This window comes from Cygnus atratus, chromosome 2 (genome assembly GCF_013377495.2).
Source record: "Cygnus atratus isolate AKBS03 ecotype Queensland, Australia chromosome 2, CAtr_DNAZoo_HiC_assembly, whole genome shotgun sequence".
Classification (NCBI taxonomy): domain Eukaryota; kingdom Metazoa; phylum Chordata; class Aves; order Anseriformes; family Anatidae; genus Cygnus; species Cygnus atratus.
Genome location: NC_066363.1, coordinates 20,163,883 through 20,187,282, shown reverse-complemented (window position 1 = coordinate 20,187,282; position 23,400 = coordinate 20,163,883). Strand labels below are relative to the sequence as shown.

General features: G+C 36.5%; 1 long non-coding RNA gene across 2 annotated transcripts in view; it reads right to left on the bottom strand.

The window, feature by feature from the left end:
• The window catches only part of LOC118247434 (uncharacterized), a 42,775-nt gene that overhangs the window by 5,757 nt on the left and 13,618 nt on the right, over window positions 1-23,400 (bottom strand). For both annotated transcript variants that reach the window (XR_004778438.2, XR_004778439.2), the window contains exons 2-3: window positions 18,539-18,722; window positions 15,125-15,239 (exon numbers count right to left, since the gene is read on the bottom strand). This is a non-coding gene — a long non-coding RNA (uncharacterized LOC118247434). The remainder of the gene's footprint in view (window positions 1-15,124; window positions 15,240-18,538; window positions 18,723-23,400) is intronic.

Below are 23,400 nucleotides of genomic sequence, written 5' to 3'. Positions count from 1 at the left end.
TTCACACTTTAGAATTATGTAGCTTTGAAGAGCACAAACTTAGTAACTGTGTAACTCCCATTTGATTCTTTATGGACCTCATGTGAAATGAGGTTTTCCAAAATAAAACAGATCCAAAATTATGTATTGAAAACTGAAATTATTAATAAATTGATATGTTCATAAATAGATTATTACAAATAAAAAACATTCAAATAAGTGGTCTAGTCTTTGTAAGCAATTTATGGATCTCTGGAGTTTTCAGTCAATAGACATGAGCTCATACTACTCTGGGACTCTCCTGTACACAAACAGCAAGATCAGGTCAAATAACTTTGCCAAGAATTATTTCTGTACTTGCCCCTTTATACAGATCTCATATGCAAATGTCAGGGACATGTCACATACCCAACAGACAGTATTTCATTCCATAGGAGAGAGTAAAAAGCTAAGAAACTTTTTTTCATTTCCACTGAAAGATTCTTGCACTCAGGAAGGTCTTACCCAGCCTTGTGTAAAATGGCATTGGCAGTAGGACTGACTGCATTCCTCTGGAAAAACACGGTTCTCAACCTAGAAGTGCTTAATGTTGCTGAAATTCTCCTGACAAAGAGGATACACTTTTCTTGGCTCACCATTTATCCCATTTGTGGGTATTAAACTACTGATCCTGCAAGACATTGAGTGCCTCCAATTCCCACTGAAATAGAATATAACCTGTAATATATCTTAAAGTTATTTGCCTCTTTTCACCTTAGGAGTAAACTTCCTGATAAATTAATGCATGTTAAGCCACCATTAAGTTTTAAACAGCAATACTCTGTAAGAGTGCTCTTTCTTAGCAGTTTTTAAAAGAGCAGCAGGCAACAGAGGATTTCTGAGTGACAAATCTCATCTGTTAAAATGCATTAGGAAGAAACCCAGACAACTTCACAAAGGGTGGAGTCCACGAACTGGAAGGGAAAATGTCCCCATGTTCATTTTCCCAATCAACCAGTAGTTTGAGCATGACCCAGTGATCCCAATACACCACCTGGTTGACCAGACAACATTCACTACCCATTACCTCAGCTTGGTGACCTCTGCAGAAAACTATAACAAGCCAGTTCTTCAGATGTTTTTTCTCTGAATCCCAACCCTCTTGCCAACTGTAAGGTTGGTCTTAATCATTTCAAAAGCATCATTATGTGAAGCTAAACAAAAGACATGGATTAGTTCAAGCATAGTGGTTTAGTTATGTGGGAATTACCAATCCCATAAGTACAATGAGATCTTAAGCTTCTGGCAGCAGCAGCCCTTTTCCTGATTTCATCAGATTTGAAAAACATAGGAATTAATCAAGTCCTACAGTTACTCTCCTCCAAAAACAGCTTCTGTCCTTATACCTTATACCCATCTCTCCTGACTGATCACCTCAGAGTCTTCCTACATTAAACAAGCACTAAAGAACAGATCAGTAAGCCAAGTCCTAGTTAGTCTTCCCCACACCCTAAAATCAAGCCAGCTCTAAGCTTAAGCATCACTGTGGCCCATGTCTAACTTAATATACTACTTTCACCTCTGGCAGAACAAGCTTCTTCAGCCTGGGTAGAAATCTCCTTATATTACTTCAGACAGCACGGTCCACAGGGCTTCATAATGGGCTGTTAGGTAGGCTGATTAACTGATTTGGTCTGGGAAATTTAACATAGTAGTGCAAATACTAATCAGGAAAAAGTATGTCTAGGGTTAAGGTAATGCTATGGACTAAAGGGGCTGCAAAATTCAGTTTATTGCTAATTTCTGAAAAATATGGTGAGTTAATAGGATGGAGTGTTTGCAGTGGTAAATGTCTCGTATTTATTGGAGGGTAAGACTGGAAATGGTCAGGGGTAGTTTTGGGGTTTGTGCTTGTGTGAGGGTGAGAGTTCAGAGCTCCAGGCATTAAAGAACTGGTATTTCAGAATACACTCTGAGTGCCAATTTATTTGTCTCTGTTGTAGTCTGTCCTGGCTGGTGGCAGAGGCATTTGGAAATTTTAATGCTATATTTAGACACACTAAGCTTTGCCTCACTCTTGGTTCAATCTCTAATCCCTGCAAGCATTATCATAAACCAATAAATCTGAAAAAAATGATAAATCATTTAATCCAGCTGATATGAGTCAGTAACTATGCCAAAGACCATCCTGAAAGTTAGAGGAAGTTTAGCTCTTCACTCTTCTTTTATCCTATTCTAAATCAATCCCAAACATGATCTTGAACCTTAACCTTATTTCAGCAACTTTCACCCAGCTTCACACTAAATACTGGCAATTCACTGAAGGAAAATTATACTTTTTACTGCTTTCTGTAAACCCACACATCTGAGAAGGAAGCTGGTATGAAGGAGTCTCTGTCTTCAAGTCCATTCTTGAAGCTAAACAAGATGGTATGGTGGATGCTGGGGTGAAAATATTTGGTTGAGGTCTTGGGGTTTGAGCTGTTGTGTTATTGGTCAAGGCTACGTCACACACAGTGAGGGCAGAAGTGAAGCTTGCAGATTGCAGAAGTGAATGCTGTCCATTCAGGTCAGGCTGCAGTTTTCTAACTACAGGTGGGTCTAGAGCTGGAATTAGGTTATGGGACAACACTGATTAGGTTTTATTCCTGCAGAAAGGAAGACTCTCACAGGTCTGAGTCATACCATGGTGTTCACGGCAATGAACTGTCATTTCATTCCAAAGTAGTAGGGTCACTGAACTACCACTGATTTTAGGACAGAAATAAATTTAAAAAAATGTATTAGAACAGAATTAAAAATAATAATAATAAATATTATACGCAAAAATGTACAGGCAAAAATATTATTATACTCTGTTTTTTTGTGTTCTTTATCAGTCCCACTACAGTCCTGTGAGACATAGGGGTCTTGTACCCTTGGAGTTCTTTTTATTTTGCCAGTAAGAACTCCATACCTTAAAAGTCAGCCTATTCTTTAATATACAAAACAAATTTTATTCATATACATTAAATGAATGTGTATTTTCCATTTACACCAGAGGGGCCATTTCTTCCTGGATTTCTTATGAGTCATATAAGCGTAAAATCAATTGGCCCTGTAAATCAGCATGAAATAATCTGCCTTCAAGAAAACTAGCTAGAAGTATTTATGCATTAAGGACACTGTCCTCCAAACCATAAAACATCAGTCAAGCCCCCTTGCACAGGATCTGCTGAAATACAAGAGAATTCACTGCACAAGTTGTAGAGAAACCTTCTTGCTCAGCAGACAAGGAGTGCTTAGTGATGCTATAAATCAACCTGACCTACACTATCAGTCTACCTGCTGTTCTGTCACATACCATAGATGAGGCTAGAACAGGGATGAGAGAGGAAACTTGCCTGTGGGGTACTGTTCAACCAAGGCTATGAATTTCTCTTCAAACCCTTTTGTGCACTAAAGGAAACAAAACTGTGTCAAAGCAAACCTGAAGTCACTATCCTATCATTACCCACATTGTTTAATTTTAGCATATTCCCTGCTATACTTTTAGTTCCTACCAATTATCACTCTCTCAAAAAACTCAGACACAAACTCCCAGTTAATACAAAAATATAGAAGACTTAAGGGTAAAAGAATTTAGCTCTATAGATGTAGGTTGTGCCATGTAAGTTAGCTTTTGGGATGAAATATTCCCTGTCATTTGGATGCTTGTCCAAATTTTATTCGTTTCACAAAAAAAAAAAAATCCTATTAAAATTTCCCTAGCTTTCATAAACAAGTTACAGCTCAGCTCACAAAATAACATAGATACAAGAAGTCTTGGAAGCCCATGTATCACCTCTCAACCGGACACCAAGTTGAAGACACCCTCGAGTTTCTTCCTGACTCCTTCCACCTTTGAGAAAGTTTTTCTAATCTCTTGCAAGAGGTAGGACTGTTTCTTTTCTCTCCATTTATAAATTGGTACAGCTGAGGTTTTTGCCAATTGGCATTACAAGTCTTAAACAGCCACTTAAACTGAGCAGTTAACTTTGCTTGATATTGTGGTTTAACCCGGCAGGCAACTAAGCACTACATAGCCATTCACTCACCCTCCCCACACCATACAGTGGGATAGGGAAGAGACGTGGGGAAAAAAGGGTTGAGATAAAGTCAGTTTAATAGAACATAAAAGGAAGAGAGAATAATCATCGTTAATAAACAACAACAACAATAATAAAAGTATACACAAAGCAAGTGACACACAGTGCAATTTCTCACCACCCGCTGACAAAAGCCCAGCTAGACCCCATACAACATCCTTCTCTTCCTACCTCCCCTCACTCCACTCCCCAGACAACTCCTCCTATATTTATTGTTCAGCATGACACCATATGGTATGGAACATCCCTTTGGTCAGTTTGAGTCAGCTGTCCTTGGTCTGTCCCCTCCCAGCTTCTGGTGCCCCTGCAGCCTCCACACTGGCAGGGCAGAGCGAGAAGCTGAAAAGTCCCTGACTTTTTCAGTAAACATTGCTCTGCAACAACTAAAACATCAGTGTTATCAGCATTATCTTCATCCTTAATCCAAAACACAGCACCATACCAGCCTGAACAATATTCTCTGAGATTAGTGTGATAAACACAGGTCTATAGTTATTTCCTCCTCTTTCCCTCTAAGGCATCCTGAATTGTCCTCACCTGCCAAAAATGCCTAGGAGTTTGAATCTTCATAGTCTGACACATTTCCAGAGTGACTTCTCTTACTAAAAGGCTAGGCTAGAAAAAAAATACAGCATTGCTGAAACAACTAACTTTTCTTCCTATAGCAGAAAGAAAGTACTTCTTTTGGGGGAAAAAAAAAAAAAAGGATTATATATACCTATGTTCAAGTGGAGGTCTGTGTTTTGTATTCGAAGGCACCAAATGCATCCACATCACTGAAGGGGGTAGCATTACAGAAACATGCCTGTAATCAGTGTTTCCCACCCAAACAAGGTGATGGGTTTGTATCTGACTCTAAGGGACCTATGTTCACATAAGCGTGGTGAAAAGGAGCTTGGGCAAGAAACATTGTCACTTTCCAAGCTGTTGCCTTAAAGGCACATTAAGCAGTCCCAGCCTTTTCATATCCCAGTCTCTATAAATCTTCATCAAGTTATTTACCAGATCTGGCCCCCCTTTCCTTCAGAAATTCAGCAATATGCTCTCATACATAAATACCCCTTTTCCTTAAGGAGAAAATAGACAGACTGCCATGTGCTTGATAAAGCTTGTTAATTTCCACAATTAAAAATAATAATAATTAAACTGATGTAAGATCTATTTACTGTTCATTTTCATACTGAAAACAACCATCACTGCCTTTACATGAAAAGAGAAAGCCTCTGGTTTTCATACTGAGTTTTCATCTTTGCTTCATGTAAAATTAAAAATGCATTCTATTTAGATCTTCCATGGTGGCAGATTTATGCAGTAGAATCACCAAGGCAATAGATTCAGATTTTCCCCCTTCTCGTATGCAGAATCTTTCATATAAATGTAACTAGAACAGAATGCAAAATCTATGAAATTCACTAAAATATATATGAAACTGGGTAGAGATCAATGTTTGCATCTCAGTAAGGTTGGTTGCTACAGTGTAACAAAACTACACTGTTTCATAAAATGGAAGGAAGCAATCTTGTGATACAAATGAAAAAAAATGTGTCATGTGGTCTATTCTATTAAGACAGGACATCATTTTATATACAGCATCAAAATTAAACTGGCTATTCTTTGCTGTTATTCATTTGCATTACAATTTTTCAAAGCCTTCACTTTTTCAGTTTCAGCATTGCTACTGAAGGCTAACGTGGCTGCTTATTTCAGCCTTTCTTTAATTTTCTGTGTGTAATTTAGATTTTCAATGCAGCTTTTTTTTTTTTTTGCAAGTGAAAGTAAATTACCCCATACATTCCTCATCCTTTCTTTGTGCTACAGCATCGATCATACTGAAGGCAATACATTTTCTTAATATTATTTTTGTAAAACCCATTGAGCAATGACACCAATTCATTCATGTTTGTGGACCTAAAGAGGATGAATAAGTAGTTAACTTTCTGGGCAATGCTAACTAGGCTCTGCATATGAGCACCAAAAATAACTTACATAATTTCCAATATTTAAGGTTTAATTCCTTTCCCTAGAACATAAATATGAATATTCCACTATTGAATCATCTCGAACCTGACTTTCACAATGTAAATTCTAGAACTGGTTCGGGAAAAAAAAATTACTTAGAATTTGTTCTTTTGCTGAAAACAGAACTCTTTGTGGGGGAAAAATAAAAATCAGTTTGGACAGATTTTTGATAAGGCTGTTTGAAAGTGCCCTACTAGCCCACCCACTTAGCTCCTTGACAGCCTACTGAGTCAAAGCCCTTCAACTGTGGAAATGATGGTCCTGACATCCTGCCCCTTCTTTTTGTTGTTAGCCATGTAGATGAAACCTCCCACCACAGGCAGTCTCACCAAGCTAACTTGGTGACAAGTTTCACTGTTTTCAGTATTTGAAAGAAAAAAAAAAAAAGTTAAATCACTGAGGTTTCACCAGGGCTTCCACAAAGCAACGAAGAGGCAAGCTGGAGAATCTCAGAGCATGTTTCAGAAATTACATACAAATACAGAATTAAATGAGTGCTAAAAATCCCTTGTAAATAATTAATGTCAGAAAGGGACTACAAAAGATTTTGAAAACAAAGGACACCTGCAAACTAAGAATTGGTAAATCCTGACAACTCTGATAAGTTCTCTCATATCAGTGGATTTTCTTGAAATCAAAAGAATTTTGGCACCTACAAAAATCAGTACTTATAGCTGTGCATCTTTCCAACTTTCCCATTCCAAATAGATCTCTGAAAGATTAACTGTTTCTTTAACTTGCTTTTGGACATATCAAGAAAGAAAAAAAACTCGTCATCTTGTATTTTCCTAGAGGGTGAGGTTATTGCAGTGATTTTTACAGGCCCAAAGTAGCTTTTCACTGGTGTGTTTTTATTTTCATTTCTTTACTTTTAAGAAGTGACAGATCAAGGATCAGGAAAAAAAAAATAGGAAAGGAAATAAATCTTTTTCCTGTCCTGAAGGAATTCACATTTCTGCAAACTACATACCATATTATAAGAAACAGAAGACTGGATAAGACTGAATTATGGAAACCCAACACTTATATCGATGAAAGCAAAATCACAATCAACCTACACTGCATTAAGTCAGGGAAAAAATAAAAGTATTGATTTTCATTGCATGAGCCACAACAGGGGCTATTCCTCCTCTTACTTCCCATATAAGGATATGGAGGTAATGAAAAAGAATTCACACTCCGGTCTTGGATACGGAGCTAGAGGACTTCAAAGACAATGTGGCAAAACAGTGAACTTCCTTAGTCCTGCTGCCTTACACACAGCTGTCCTAGCTTAGGCAGACAGCTAACATGGAACATCAGATGTTTCCATGTCACAGACATAGTGACATGGAAAACTCACCCAAGTGAGTAACATTTTGGCAAAATTTCTGAGTATTTGTTAACTGTCTCATAAAATGGAATGGCAACAAGGTCAATTAAAAGCAGTACTCCAACCTTTGCCATGAACACAGCAGAGCGCAAAGAAACACATTTTACCATGCCGAAACCCAAGGAAGAGACCTGGAAGAAAGTTTTATTAATCAGTAAAGTTTTGTTTCTTACCTTCATTTATGCTTTGACAATTCATTTACTTCTTTCAAAAAATAAAGCTGAGCAATTTCAGTTCATGAAGGAGTTCTCATTGACATCAATGTGCTGGGGTGTATGACTATCCTTTCCTATTTAGACCAACAAGTAAAAGAGCTCGTGTTCAGAAAAAGACTTCTGGATCCTAATCAATTAAATAAGTGAACACATTCTAACTGTAGAATCACTGTGGGGTTGAGGATTGGGGGCTGGGGAGGAATTGTGTTAAGAATTGACAATATTGCACTGGCATCAAAAACTAATGTAATTTCCTTTATATTGTTTTAGGAATTGAAGTAATTTGCTGCAGACATCCCAAAATATTTACTCTTTCAAAGTATAAGCATTCAAGCTGTAACATTCAAAATATATGGTAGAGAGAATGGGAAACGTTACTGAAGAAAGATGTTTGTGTGGATATTTGAACATTTTGTCTTTTTTTAAATTCAAGTAAGCTTAAAAGTTAGAAATATACATACCATTTGTATGAAATATATATTAATGGGGGGTATGGAATTCCATTAATCTATGCATATTATCAGTGCTAATAGAACCAGGAAAAAAAATGGAAGCTTGAAAAGTTATATTGTTATTCCGTGTAATGGTTTCAGATGCAATGATCATTGGAAAAGCATTTACAGCATTAAAAAATAACATTGCTGTGGTGGCAATGTTGCCAGTGGGTCTAAAGAAAATGAATCGTTAGGGTAGCTTCCCCCCACCACCACCTTGCAGGTAATCTGGGCAAGAAAACTTTATTCAAAAACTTAAAAACTTCACCCAGAAGACCTTAATGGTGTCATGGTTTTGACTGGGATAGGGTTATTTTCTTCCTGGTAGCTGACATGGAGCTGTGTTTTGCATTTTCGATGAAAATATTGGTGATAACACACTGATGTTTTAGTTGTTGCTGAGCAATGTTTACTGAAAAAGTCAGGAACTTTTCAGCTTCTCACACTGCCCTGCCAGGGAGGTGCACCTGGGGGTGTACCAGGAGGTGGGAGGTGACACATCCAGGACAGCTGACCCTGTCTGACGAAAGGGATGTCCCACACCATACGGCATTATGCTTGGGAATAAAAACTGGGGGAAAGGAGGAGGAGGGGAAATATTTAGGGTGATGATGTTTGTCTTCCCAAGAAACCATTACACATGATGGGCCCTGCTTTCCTGGAAGTACCTGGACATCTGCCTGCTGATGGGAAGCAGTGAATTAATTCCTTGTTTTGCTTTGTTTGTGTGTACAGCTTTTGCTTTACCTAGTAAACTCTCTTTTTCTCAACCCTTAAGTTCTCACACTTTTACCTTCCTGATTCTCTCCCCAGTCCCATTGTGAGGGGAGTGAGTGAGTTTGTGTGGTGCTGAGCTGCCTGCTGGGGTTAAAGCACAACAAATGGATAAGGGAAAAAAAAATAGTAACATCAACCACGTGTGAACATGCTGAACCTAAGGACTCTTCTAAAGTATTAACCTTAAAGGTAGAGTGTAGTTTCTGTGCATCCAGCAGATGTGCTGTATTTCTACTCTCCAGTAAAAGCCCTGTATGCTTCTGAACTGAGAGTTCAACACAATCACTGATCAAGTATTTCAGTTACGCAGAGAATATCAGGAAGGGTTTTTACTGGAGTAGAGATCCAGGAAATTATATATTCAGTTTAAACCAAAGACTCCCCAAACATGCATTTTTTGTCCCTGCTCCATTACTTTATCAGATTTTTGTTGACAGAGATTAAACAATTATCATAACCTTCAGATACTGCAATCTCAAAAGAAAAAAATTTCTCTCTTTCCCAAGCACTGGTTAACCAAGCAAAGACTGCGTTCTCCTTCTGTGCCTTAGCCCTCTGTGTATTACTCTCAGCAGCTGTTGTATATGAGCCATTTAGACTGGTATCTGTTTGTCAGAACCATCTTCTTAATGATTCCCTAGTGCCTTTGCCTAAATAGATAGCTTTTACTGATAAATGATAACATTATGTTATACACATTTAACAGAACCAGTGAGATATAATTGAGCCCATCATGAAAGTGCTAAGCAGTGATAAAAGTTTTTTGAAACTGATTTGCAAGGAAAAGAGATTGTGCATGGCCGGTCTCAGAAAATGCACAAGTCTTCATAAAACATTCAGGAAATTTTAATGGAGACATATCAGAAAGATGAGCCCATAAAGGTACTCATTGTCTATTCTCAGATGACATAATAGAATCATAGAATGTCTTGGAAGGGAACTTAAAGATCATCTAGTTCCTGGGCAGAGATGCCACCCACTACATCTAGTGGTAATGCTCTCTGAATGTTATTGATAATGAAGCTTTTTCAGCCAATACTCTTTATGTTCTTGTAGGAGTACATCTCTTTAGGATATATTTCCACAAAGTCAGAAATGTCAGATCATTTTTTTTAAATATAAAACAGAAAACTGAGGAAATCAGTTCATGTGAATACAACTAAACATACACACACGTATATATACACAAAGCTGAGAAAGATACCTTTGTGGCAAATGCATAATTCATCCCCTGTGAGATAATAGATAGTAAAAAGTTGGTTCCTGACACTTACTTTAACAATCTCATGGTCAAATTTTAACTCCCAAAATATCATTCTTAAAAAAAAAAAAAAAAAAAAAAGTTCAAAATTAAGGATAAGGTGATACTTACATGTGTTCTTTGTGTTTCTTACATTTTAAAAACTTGGAGTAAATCAGTTTGTCCTTGTCTGTCTTCCAGTTCACAGAAGGCTGTTTTTATGCATCGTATCTCTTTTGAAATCTCCAATCTCCATGCATGATATTTTTTCACCTCTTTTTTCTTATTTTTCCCCTCTAAATTCATTACTTTTATAGTAAGGAAGGTACATAGGACATCTGAAAATTCCAGAAGAATCTTTTGTTCCCAAAATAAAACTTCCTAAGACACTAAAACGTTTCATTTGAATTACTGCTGAATTTAGTGACATCTGCATAAACCAAACATTTTCCAACTAAAATATTTGCAATTTCCCCAAAGAAACATGTTTATTTTTCCTTCCCTATATTTTTCAAGGCTCTAAAAATGTTTTAAGGTGTGTCCACAGCTGGAATATAATAATAATATAAAAGTAAATTTAATTTGCAGAATACACTCAATTGGAAAATCTGTATTTACTTACATCCTTTTCTTTACAGTAGGATCTGAATTGTTTTGCTGTGATATTTTTATTTAAAATCAATGTAACATTTACGCCACCAGCTACTGGGGAATTCTAGGCAAAGGAAAAACACATGAGGACTGCATTATTTTTTTACCCAGAATCTACTTCCGTTTTCTTTTACATTGGGCACTCAACAGATTAGAAAACACCATCAGCATCATCTAGAATCTCAAAGCTGTATCATTGGACCTGAGTCATTATTAAAGTATAATTAGGTGAGTTTCCTGCTGTGACAACTTTCTTCTTTTGCCAGTATTAAAAATAAAATAATCAAATGAAAACAAAGCTGGTATCAGCCAATTTAGGAAATTCCTAAATTCCTTTCACATTCTTGGCATCAGCTTCCACCTGTCACAGAAAAGAACCTTATCAAAGAGAGAGAGGAAAGAAAACTGAATTCTGCTCAGTAATATGGTACAGGTAATAGCAAATAACATGGGGGTGGGAGGGAAACTATGAGGTCAGACCAGGTTGCTTAGCTCTTCCTTCTACAAATTGACTCTTCCTCATGCATTTCTCTCCAGCAGGTCAGAGAAGAGGTAAGGGTAAGATCATTTAGGGCATTTTCCATTTGGGCAAAAGCATAAGAAATTTCTGCAGTAGCTCTGCCTTGCCACCCAATGATGCAGTGTGGGGGAATCAGCACCCAGACATCTGCATCACAGCAGTCAATGACACAAAAAATACTCAGGTAATGTCCTGAAAACAGAGCACTCTATGTCTCACTTTGATGTGATGTCTGTTCTTCAGGGAGAAGGACTGGAGGCCAGTTTCCAAACTGCAAGCAGTAGAACTGAAGACAAGTAGATGGGCAAACAGAACTGAGGGCAAATCACTGGATTTTTGACACCATTTCTGTTTATAATTTCTCAGAACATATAGCCCTCTGTCCCTAGTGAATTGGAAATCCAATGTAGGTACAAGAGATAGTGGATTAGGGAAGAGCTCACAGCTCATCAAGGCCATCTTCCTTCATCTACCAGGCAGCAGTGTACTTTGAACAGAGGAACCTTTTCTTCTTTAAAACTTTCTCATTCTTGTTGTCTGTCCTCTTGTGTGCAGGTCCTTCCCTGGCACTTTAACTTAGGCATGCAGTGACAGAGACGGTACTCCTCTTCTATGTATGCTCCCTACAGATAACTTTTCTGAGTTTCTTAGCTCTTCCTCTCTTGTGTATACTACCTTGTCTCATACTAGGATCATACTACAGGGACAGCACATTTAAATATTATATCACTAAGACTACAGAGAGATCTGTAACATAATATTTGAGTGGCTATGACTCTTGAAACTGGGGACACTTCAGAATGCTTTAAACCAAGAAATGGTAGTTTAAACGTACAATAATGAATTCAGGCAACAGGACAGAAAACTAGGGCTTGGGCAAAGCTATCAAATAGATGTGCCTTCACATCAAAGTCCAGAGAATGTAACTGGATCTATGGGAAGAAAGGAGAAAGTAAGATCTTATGGTCTGTATTTCTACTGGAAAAAGACCATGGATTCCAAACATAAGCAAGATACCAGTTCAAGAGATCAAAAAAGTAAAAGAAAATCTAAAAACACGACTTCAGATTGAATACTGGAAGATAAGCAGCCTCAACATTGTTTCCAAGAGGTCAAGGGAATGAGGAAATGCAATGAGATGTGCTGACTTCAGGCAATAGCATTCATTAACAGCATTCATTTTAGTTTGCAAAAGCTGTAGTATTATATGTACAGGTAAGCATCGAATGTAAAAAAAAAAAAATTAAAATTAAAATTAAAAAAAAATTCTTGCAAAGAAGCAGAGATAAAATACAGTATAGCAAAACTAAAAGTAACAGGAAATGACATATTAAAGTATAGCAAATTTTAAATCAATGATTGGAAGAGAAACATTTCCATGGAAGTATAGGAGCACTACATTATACATCTTTAAAAGCTGTGTTTTGTAATACTATAAGAAGGCCTGTATCAGAGAGAAAATAAATTATAGCAAGGAATATGCTTGCAAGTAACTTGCAGCTTTCACATTCTAGAGGAAGTTCCTAGGCACTGCCTAAGACATTGCCACTTTTTGCTGTACAGAATTCATTTCCATTGTTGCAAACAGTAGCTCTGGTAGAATCTACAAAAAGCTGTAAAACTTAATCAAATCTCATATATTTTAGAAAGTTTGAAACCATGCCCAAGGCAGTCATACTCCCAAAGTGAAACATTATCAATTTGTGGCCTAGACAGAGAACAGCCCTCCTTGCAGGGGTGTTCTTTCCTCTGCCATAATTCATAAGCACTGAACACTTCTAGAACAAGACTCTGCACTAGATCACAGGTTTTCTGTGAAACAGTAAGGAGGAAGATTGCTGATTTTAGAACAGTTAATATTTATAGTAAACACAAAATATTTCATAAATCATCTGCATAAAAATGCTATGCCTGTACCACTTTTGTCAAAAGGAGCTTTGCTCTGTAGCAGTCTCTGTGAGCCCAGCGATCCCACAATCACACAAGCATCAATACAAAAGGCAGAACTTTAAGCATTGCCCACCCAAAAGCATACTTAGACTGTGAAACATTCAACTTTCAGGGTCCCACTTCAGCATCCATCATGGTAATCATAAGACTGACACAAGCCTCAAGCCTCCTGGAGATTTGTAGTAGGAATGTCAAGTTAGGACTCCAACCCTGAGAAAATAATTTCTGCCTCTGGCATATCCATGAAAAGTACCTTATCATCATTTGGCCCATTGAATCGGTTTATTATTTTACAGAAGCCATTTACTCCTAATAGTAATACCTCATCACTGATATTATTATCTGCTTCAGGAGCACAGTATGGCTTGTTTTTAGACCTGATTGCTCAATGTGGCTTGAAGGAAAATCTCTCCACGTTTTTAATTTGATTGAACTGTTCTTTATCTTTGAGAAGACAGCTGAAAATGAAATATGCTATGTCTCCCAGAAGCCGCTTGTGCTATTATCTTGTACTTATATTACCTACTTGGTTGTTTTTTTCTTTCAGATTGAAGTTTTAATTTTTATAGACTGTGATCTGAGCATTAGTACCTTAATAAATCAACAAGAAAGGAAGCCATGAAAAAAAGACAAAGGGCTTCTCAGAAAGTGGAAAGAAACAAGAACAGCTCTCCTTACAGATAGCTCTTAAAGCAAATGAGCAGTTGAGACTGTCCCTGCTCAGAGGTGCCATAGCATAAAAATATATTCAGTGAAAACAATCAAGAAGGGTCATACCGTGCCCTCAGATGCACTCACAGGACTCCCATTGACTTCAATCAGAGCCATATGCCAGAATCTTATGGCAGAATTTAACCCTAAGCAACCTTTTTTAAGCAGCAAACCAAACTGTGGTCTCAGATACACACATGCAGTTCCCAAAAGAGCAAGAGGCTGCAAGCATTTTGTGTTTCTCACTTGCTTTTCAGCCCTGCTTTTCTTCACTAGGGTCCTTTTGTTGGCTTAGGTCAGAACTTTGTACACAGACTGCATTTGCAGACATGAAGCTAAGACACAGCTAAGACCTGTATCACTTGCCCCACAAAACAATCAGCCGTACACAAAACTGCTTTCAATTATATGAAAAAACACAACCACACTTCTGACAGATCTGTCACGCTTTTCATAGCTATGTCAAAAGCAAGCAAATCCATGGTAAAAGAAAAACTACCCCAGGTACCACACAGCAGGTAAATGTGATTGAGGAGATTGAAATTAGCATAAACAGAGTTTATTCTTTAAAAACATATTTTTCTTGTAATTCAGTATGACTTGTTTGAACAAGGAGATTTCAGCTTTTAAACAGAGCATCCTAGAAATTTAATTCCACTCATCCATTTTTAGTATGCAAGCCTAAAAAATTCTCTCCACTTATAAGACGTTTTCTATATATATATATATATAAATTCTATATATATCTTATATAGAAATATGTATATACATTATTCAAAATGTTTGAACATCCTACCTGAAATTTTTCAGGTGACTAAACATGATAGTCTGTTCTGTGCCAAAACAAATAAACTAACAAAACCAGAAAAAAATACATACAGAGTGCTAAGTGAATAAAAGTATTGGCTATGCAGCATCTACCCAGTTTCATACTTGTACATTGAAGTGAAATTTCTAAAACCAAATGTGAATTGTTATCAACATTCGTCAGGAGCTTTTACTATCACAGCAATATCTGTGCGGGACCTTTTGAGCATAGGTCATGTGTGTTTGTAATAAATGCCAGGTTATAACAAGATTACAGACATACCATGAAAGGTTCTGGAAAGGCAACCTCTGGTCTCACCAGGCGCATGCCTTAAATAGTCTCCATGGCTGTGGGACAGTAGAGAAAGATTTGTGGAGCTCTAAGAGTCAGCTCAGACCTGTGATGGGAAAAAGCTTTAATAGGTTTAGGGTTCCTGTAAACACAATCATTTCAGACAGACAGCAGAAGGAGCAGGTGCTAGCCAATTACTTCTCTCCAGGTGCATTGACCAGTTTATTGATGATCTTCTCAAAAGAGCTAATAGATTTATTCTTTTTCCAAAATGTTACACACACACCAACTTATGCATGCATTTTACACCATTTGATCTGCAGCTTTTCCATCTGTCTGAGTTGCGCACTGACAGTGCACGTGTTTATTTGTTCCTCAACTCATAATGAAACTATATTTAGGAGCTGGAAATCACTAAGCATGCAGGTGGCATGCAATCCATGGAACCAGCGAACAGATGTGGGAGTTAAGTACTCAGGATCATGTCATGATTCATTATTTGAAGATAAGCTGATATTGCACAGCTTTATGAATATGGCTACATATAAAGTAGTTAGCTTCAAAATAACTATATTTTCCTTATTTATCTCCAAGCAAAATTGATTGTTCTACTGTAAAACGTGTTTATGCCTATAACAGAAATTATCCACTTCAAAACATCACGAATTATTTAATTTCCAATTTCCCTATTTGTCCATAGAAATAAATTCAGATGAGTCCTGCAATCTTATCAGTTTAGCTTTGGATTTTTTTTAGTTTTCTTTAATAAAAAATACAGATGTAGATGCCAAGAAATTCAGCGAGAAGGTACTGCCCTTTAAAAGTATGAAAAAAATATATGCTATGTTTTCTCTATTTTTTGCTATTTAATATGGTCTTTTCTAAGCAGGAAGTAATGAGTCAAAAATAATAATTTATCATAGTCACTGAAGATACATTTAATCAAACAAGGTAATTTATCAGTAAGCCTTGCTGAATTACATACAGACATATAATGTTTGAGACATTGTATTCAGTTTACAAAATGTTAGCTTTCAGAAATCTAATACCGACCTACTGTGAATCTTTCTTGGACAGAATTTTTAAACAGAAACAAATACCATATTCTAGTCTTCTAGATGGTATTCTATAAAACCTCAGATACATAAAAAAATCATCTTATCTCTGCACTTAGATATTCAGATAATACTTTTATATTAATCAAACAGTTTTGGTAGAGCTAATAGGGTAGTGAAAAACCCAGCAAGGAAAATGTTCACAAAAAAAAAAAAAAAAAAAAAAGAAAAAGTTCAGAAACTTGTGAAGTTTTCATTTACCCCTTTCATCATTTTTTTTTTATACAAAATGTTTCTGTCACTGTGATTTATACCCGTATTAGCTCACAGTAAAATTATATCTGCTGCGTAGCCATCTAACATCTTAGCTACTATGCCACATCAACAGTCTGGGCAGGTTGAGCACAGAATCAAGGTACCATAATTCAAAGCCCAGGAGTACAATGAGCTCTCTCTGACCTTGGATGCATATTCCCTTTTGACACCTGAGTCTGGGGGTTAGAAGCCAAAGCCCCAAGCTAGGATCTGAGGCTTTCTAAAGATGCCCAGAGAAAAGTGGGCACCATGCAAAGGCTACCCAAAACCCAATGAACTAGTCAGGAGGATGTGTATGAGTTCTGACACCTCTTGGGAAGTCAGCTCAGGGCTTACTCTGGAGACTGCATTGCTTCTGTGGGAAATATGACTTTTACATTTCACTTCACCTAAGCACTGGGGCTAGACAGTCTACACCAGCAAACAATAATGCCCATAAAAAGTTTCAGTACAAGGACCACAGGTCAGGTTTTCTCCAACTTGCCTCCTGGCTCCCTGGTGTTTGCTACACGATGACAGACTCAAATACTGATAGGCAAAATAACATGCTCCTCTCCTCCACCACAGCTCATGCCCAGACATCTACACTGCCTCCATGGAGGCCTACTTGAGACTATTTAAATAATAAAATTCAGGAACTTGAGGCTATTTAAAAAATAAAATTCAGGAACCTATGTTGACAGCTGAGTGGTCAGAGCTGTGTAGTTTGCAGTGACTGGTGGATATACTCAGAGGATTACCCAACAGATGGAGACAATTTTTGAGTCACTCCAACTGGCGGAGCCAAGCATTGTTCTCAGTATATACTTTTCCCTACCATGGCATTGGGCAAGCAGACAGGAAGTAAAAAAGGCACATCCAAGATTACCAGCCATAGCCCCTTACATAAATACCAGCCTCCTGATCTTTATCAATCTCACTTTGTTTGCCTGTGTGCATGCAGCTGAAAATGCAGTACAAGAAAAATTAAAATTTAATACCCACACTTGCTGAGGGCAGCCTTAGAGCAGTTTGCATATCACACACTGGGACTCGCCTGCACCAGCAAGACCTGCCCACCCTCCTTGCCCCAGCTACTCTGCATCTTGCACTCCACTGCTTTCAGTGGTGACTATGGTACACAAATTTCAAAAACCTACTGACAATCACAATGGCAAAAAGTTAGTTTTCCAGATTGTAAGAACCTTTGAAAAAAAGGCTTTTTGGGGAGAAAATAAGTTGATAAACAAGCTAAGCATTTTTAAAACTGAAAGAGATTTTTTTATTATTATTTTTTTTAATTCTATGCCATCTCTCCCTGGTGTGGTATGCTTTTTGGTTTCATACTGAGCAATGGAGCTTTGCTTATTCTACACATTTCTGCACTCCTGTAACTTTGAACTCAGCATAACTATTTCAATTTAAATCATAGACTTTAAATTTCATTACATAAAGCATGTGCAGATTTTTAATTCCTACAGCTTTTACCCAGATATAATTCAAAGTAGCAGTAGATGCACTTTTAAATTTAGTATTAAAAATAATAACAAAATGAAATGCTTTATCTTTTTGGATGCTTCTGGCTAAATACATTTAAAGAAATCAATATCCACAAGGGAAAGCACAATTTTAAGGTAATTTACAACACACATAGACAAGAATAGCTCAATAGATCTGGAATACAAAGTATATTAGTTATAACTGACCAACTGACAAGAAGTCAAGAGTCACTTGCTGCACTTTAATTTTATGGATAATGACAAAAAGAGTCCATGTATGTTTAAGAATGTTGTTTAAATGAAATGTAATTTACAACATTGGAATATACCATCTATAGAAAGACTGAATATTAATGCTACCTCAGAGATCTGAAAACAGACATATAATTTTGTTAAACACCTCATAAATCTTTCAAACAGTGGTGAAAATTTGAAAACAACCCAATTTGAAAATATTCTGAAAAGTCACAGCTTAAGAAAAAAAAAAGTTATAAAAATAATTTCTAAAGTTTCAAATATAATAAATACATTTATTATAATTAATTTAATTTTTTTACCTGATGACAAGAAGGTAAATTGCTAGGTCCTCTCTTCATTGAAAAACTCAATCAGTTCCAAGAATGATTTTGCCCCAGTCACTACCATCTGCCCACTTCTCCTTAGTAGACTTTTCAATCCACATCAGCCAGCTGATATCAACACAGTTTAACCTTCAACTGCATCTCAAAGGAGAAGAGACGGCTGAAAGAGAAAAGAAGGATGAATTTAGCCTGTCTGCATCTGGTCATTTGGAAAGAATTTTTTTCAGTGTTCAGTGACTACTATAATAGTTCTAAAGTTGTTGTGAAAGCGCATATATATATTCAAAAGCAGAATGCAAAATGGCAAGTTTCTACACAGGAATTATCGTCAAAGGGTTGTGGTCCCAATAAATTATAAACTCATTGAAAAAAAAAATGTTGAAATTTTTGTGGTGTATTCTCAAATAACTCTCTAAAAAATTTTTTTTCATTAGTAAGAAATGAGAGAGACAGATTTCAGATCGTTCTCCATTTTTATTTTCTATTTTCTGAATATTTTTGAGATATGAAGAATACATGTACTTTTTTTTTTTTAACTAAACAGAAGTCATTTTTGAAAGGTATATTTTTAAGAAATAAAAGCTACTTTCTCTCTTCCTCGCTTTTTTTCTCAGCAGATGAGTGGATAATGTTTTCCCACTCTCAAGGCCAACATTTCCATAAATACAAGAAAGTATCAGAATTTTTTGTGAATTCACTCAGTTGCTAAGAATTTGGAAGTGGTGATTAAAAAAAAAAAAAACACTGAAACATTTTATTTTCCCAATGAGAAAATCTTATTCATAGCGAAAAGCTCCCATCAGGACAGAGGTTTCTAGCATGCTAAAGGACTATTACTCAGTTTTTATTTGCAGAATGGAGTCTTAAGGGGACAATATTATTCCATTTGACACCATATACTCTGCCATTCAGATCTATATGACAGATATATTTTTAGGGTCTGGAGTCACACAGGCACTATGAGTAACTCATGTCTATTGAAAGGTCAGGGAGAACAGACTTTAAATTAAAAAACAGAAATCTCTAATCAGACCTCACACATGTACACAGCTTGTTCTAAAATCAGGCCTTTATTAAAGAGGATATACACCAAAAATAAAATGTAATGCCTAGTCATTATTTTAATAGTTGGTATACAGAGAATTTCTTACAAATACTTCTGTGCAAAACAATTTTAATAAAAGTCACCTCAATCCTTGACTCATTTGGAATCTGGGTAGCCTGAGCAATCTGGGTAGCCTGAACAGTTCTCAATCCCCAATATTTTGCAAGTGTGAAGGGATAATGAATTCACAAAGAGGGTGAACACCAGAAAAACAAAAATTCCCTACCAATCTAGAATAAAAGATGTTGATTACTTTGTAGATGCAAATTCTAATGCATAGATAGCTGATTACATACAAGTAACCTCAACTCAACCTTTAAGAAATATTTCTGAAACAGAAGACAGCAAAGCAACAAACAACAAAAAAAAATGCAATGGGAAAGGGAAGGGGAAAAGGGAAAGAGGAAAGGGGAAAGGAAGTTTTCGATGAGAGAGGAACAAAATACTCTCAGTGGTCCATTGACCAGTGTGATGATAATTCATGGATTTGACTGATTAACTGTATTGTGGGTTTAGAAGTACAGCTAAATTCATGTCTACATATTGCACAACTGGATTTTCTGGCATTAGCTGGACGTAGAAGCAAAATTACTGGAATACAGGAAATTAGCTGGAAAAATAATAATTAAAAAAAACACTGCTGACCTCAGGCTCTGTCCAGGAAGTATCTTAGAAACATATGGAAAGAAAGGTTTGGAAAGAAATGTTTTGAAATATGGAAAAAAAAATCTTAAGGTTGTTTTTTTCTCCTCCTGCAGAATCCTTGACACTCTAAAGAAGTTGAGTAAGGCAATGTTTCAGCCTAATGTCTTTTCTGTTGTGCCAATCCTTACTGTCTTGTTAAATATCAGAAGCATTGGTGGGCAGAGCAAAGGAATGAAAAAATAAATAAAAATAGCTATTGTTCAGATACAGTTCCAAGAGAAATCAAAATAGCAGACTTGCATGGTGGAGATTTTTGCTTGAATTTGCTATGGTGTTTAAATCTGTACTGAGTAGTTAACTATGACAAAGAGTAAACCAAGTTTTTTTGCCCTGTGGCATGAGAGACTGGAGTCAGCCCAGCCTTAAAAGGTAGGATTCAATTTTCTCTGTTTATGTTTCTCCACCTGGTAAATTGGCTGGTTTGCTCCAGACATTAGAGGAAGTATAAAATCAATAAGCAGGCAGTATAGACAATCAGACGTGTGGATGCAAGTGCAAACTGGAACCTTAATTTAACATGACAGTGCACACTGAAATAAAGTCTGATCTGGAGTGGAGTGTCTTAACACCCAGGTTACTCCTATGATTAACTATGCAGATTCCTAAAACAAATCTGTCCATAAACTGGCACTAAGGATTGGTTTATCAGAGAGTCATTAAGCCTACTACCACAACTAGAAATTCTTTAAGTTTTCTGTTTGTTTGAGTTACAAATAAAACATTACCTTTTGCTCTTACCTACCTACATAAATAATCAGAGGAAATTTAAACTATGTTCTATTTCAGTTTCTTACATTGTAGCATTGGCTTGAACTCCCAGCTGTAAAAAATGAAATGTGAATAGCATAACAGAAAAAAAAATATGTCAGTGAAGGGAGTCTGAGTGAAGAATTATTTTCATTGTTAAAGCAGAGCTTAGGTTAACTTTTATAAAGCCATAAGAGTCAGAAATATACAGAAATTTTGGAGTTTCTTTTGCTTCTCAGCTGAAGCAACATCTGGTGTTGACAGTAAATTATCACCATCAGGAGAGCAGTGGGTCACTGCTATGGGGCCATGTGAGGAATGCGTGAGATGAGGCTTAGAGTAGATGGTGCGCAGTCAGGACAGTAGAGATCTTCACTTGTCCACTATAAATTATCACCTTCAGGCTACTGTCAGCATCAGATTTTCACAGCAGATTTTTAAACTGAGTAGTTTACATAAAGTTCTAATGAGCACTTTGAAGGGAAACCTCAGGTCCAAGACTTCCAGTGTAAACATTACTTCTCAGTCTACCTTCCTGCTCAAGAATTTTTTCCCTAACTCAATTTTAAAATATTTCATTTTCAGTGCTAGTGATCACCATTTGGGGAATTCATACATTGGTTTAGTACATTGATACACTAAAATGGAAACATTTATAATGCTTGGTAATACCAAAAAATATGCCCAAATATAGCAAAAATCTGTTTGCCTGTTGCTTACCTGCTTGTCTTATCACAACCGTGTCAGGCAAATATAAAGAGATCTTCTTTCTTCTGCTTCACGTGTAAAAGGCCAAAAGGGAGATTCAGGACATGAAAATTTTGGTAAAATATACTCTTCCAAGAGCCTTTCAAGATACACTGTTTTTTACAGTAGCAGCTGGAGAAATGCCGTCTCTGAGAATAACAGATCTGGGATCTGTCACAGAAACGATTATTTGCAGGCTGGACTCCTGTTCCACACCAGTGATTTCTACAAAGCTACAAAGCCAAAAATCCTCTCAGGCAGTAGTTACCCTTGTTAAGAATAAACTGTTTATAGAAATAGAAATTCTTTATCTATGATCTTTACTTTCTGATACAATTTTGATAGTATCATATAAGAGAGAAAGCATGTCTTTCAACTACCTAGCCCCCCCTTTGGTTGGTCTGTGAATTTTCTCTTCTCCCTTCTGTTCTTGTGCCAAGGAAGAGCTGTCCTGTCCAGACAATTGTGCACACAACAGGCAAGCAGATAAAAACTAAAGTGATGGCAATATCCAAAACTTACATCAGTAAAGTAGCAAGTAATGATTTCTTTCATCACTAGGCTATTTTGTACTTTAAAATATCTTCTAATTATTCATATTTACTTTTCCAGGCTTTAATTTGATCACGCTGCTCATTTCCTTCAACTGGGTACATCAAATTATTTGGTGTTCATGTCTCTCTGTTATGAAGGAGTTTATACACAATGTTGTGCATGTGCAAAAATATAATTTTCCTATATTTCTAATTCTTGTCATTTTAAAAACCTTTCCTCCTTAGTCAGGAGATCTTTCAGGGTCATTCAACACAACATTTTACACCTAATGTAAGATATTGTCATGTTTCAGAATAAATTAACATAGTGTTTTAAAATGCTTCTTTGACACTTCTTCCTGTTGGGTGACAGATTTGAATACATGTTTAGCATAATTATTAAATGTAATTTATGTTGGCTATTGCTTAATATTCAAGTAAGCTACATAAAAACAAAATTAAAAAAAAAAGAAAACTATGTACATAAACAACGCAAATCAGTCTTGGAGACTAATAAAAAAGGTTAGGCAAAATGTAAGGTGCTATTAATAATAATGACAAAAGTTTCCTTCCTATCCTGCTGGGTAGTCTCTGGGAGATACAATTCCTATTATTTCAAAGAAAAACAAAAAAAAGAAAGGATGACATTTTAGGCTGCCAGTTTAAGGTAGGTTTTTTTTTGTTGTTTTTTCTTTTTTAATCAAGAGTCAATATATCACAAATGTTGTCTGCTCAGCACTGTTTAAAATTGGACATGACACACTCATGCCTCTAGTTTCCTTTGTGAATGGCTCTTAATTTAAAGTGAAAACTCCACTATTTCAAAAAGTAAAGTGGTTTTATAGGTTCAGAAAGTTCTACGGAGTAATGCAATGACTAGTTAACTGATAAGATTTTTAATGGGACTGGCTACAGTTCATATACAGAGGAAATGACATATACCATAAATCATAATATCATTCACTCTAGATTAAGTGAAATAGCCAGGTAAGAAAGAACAA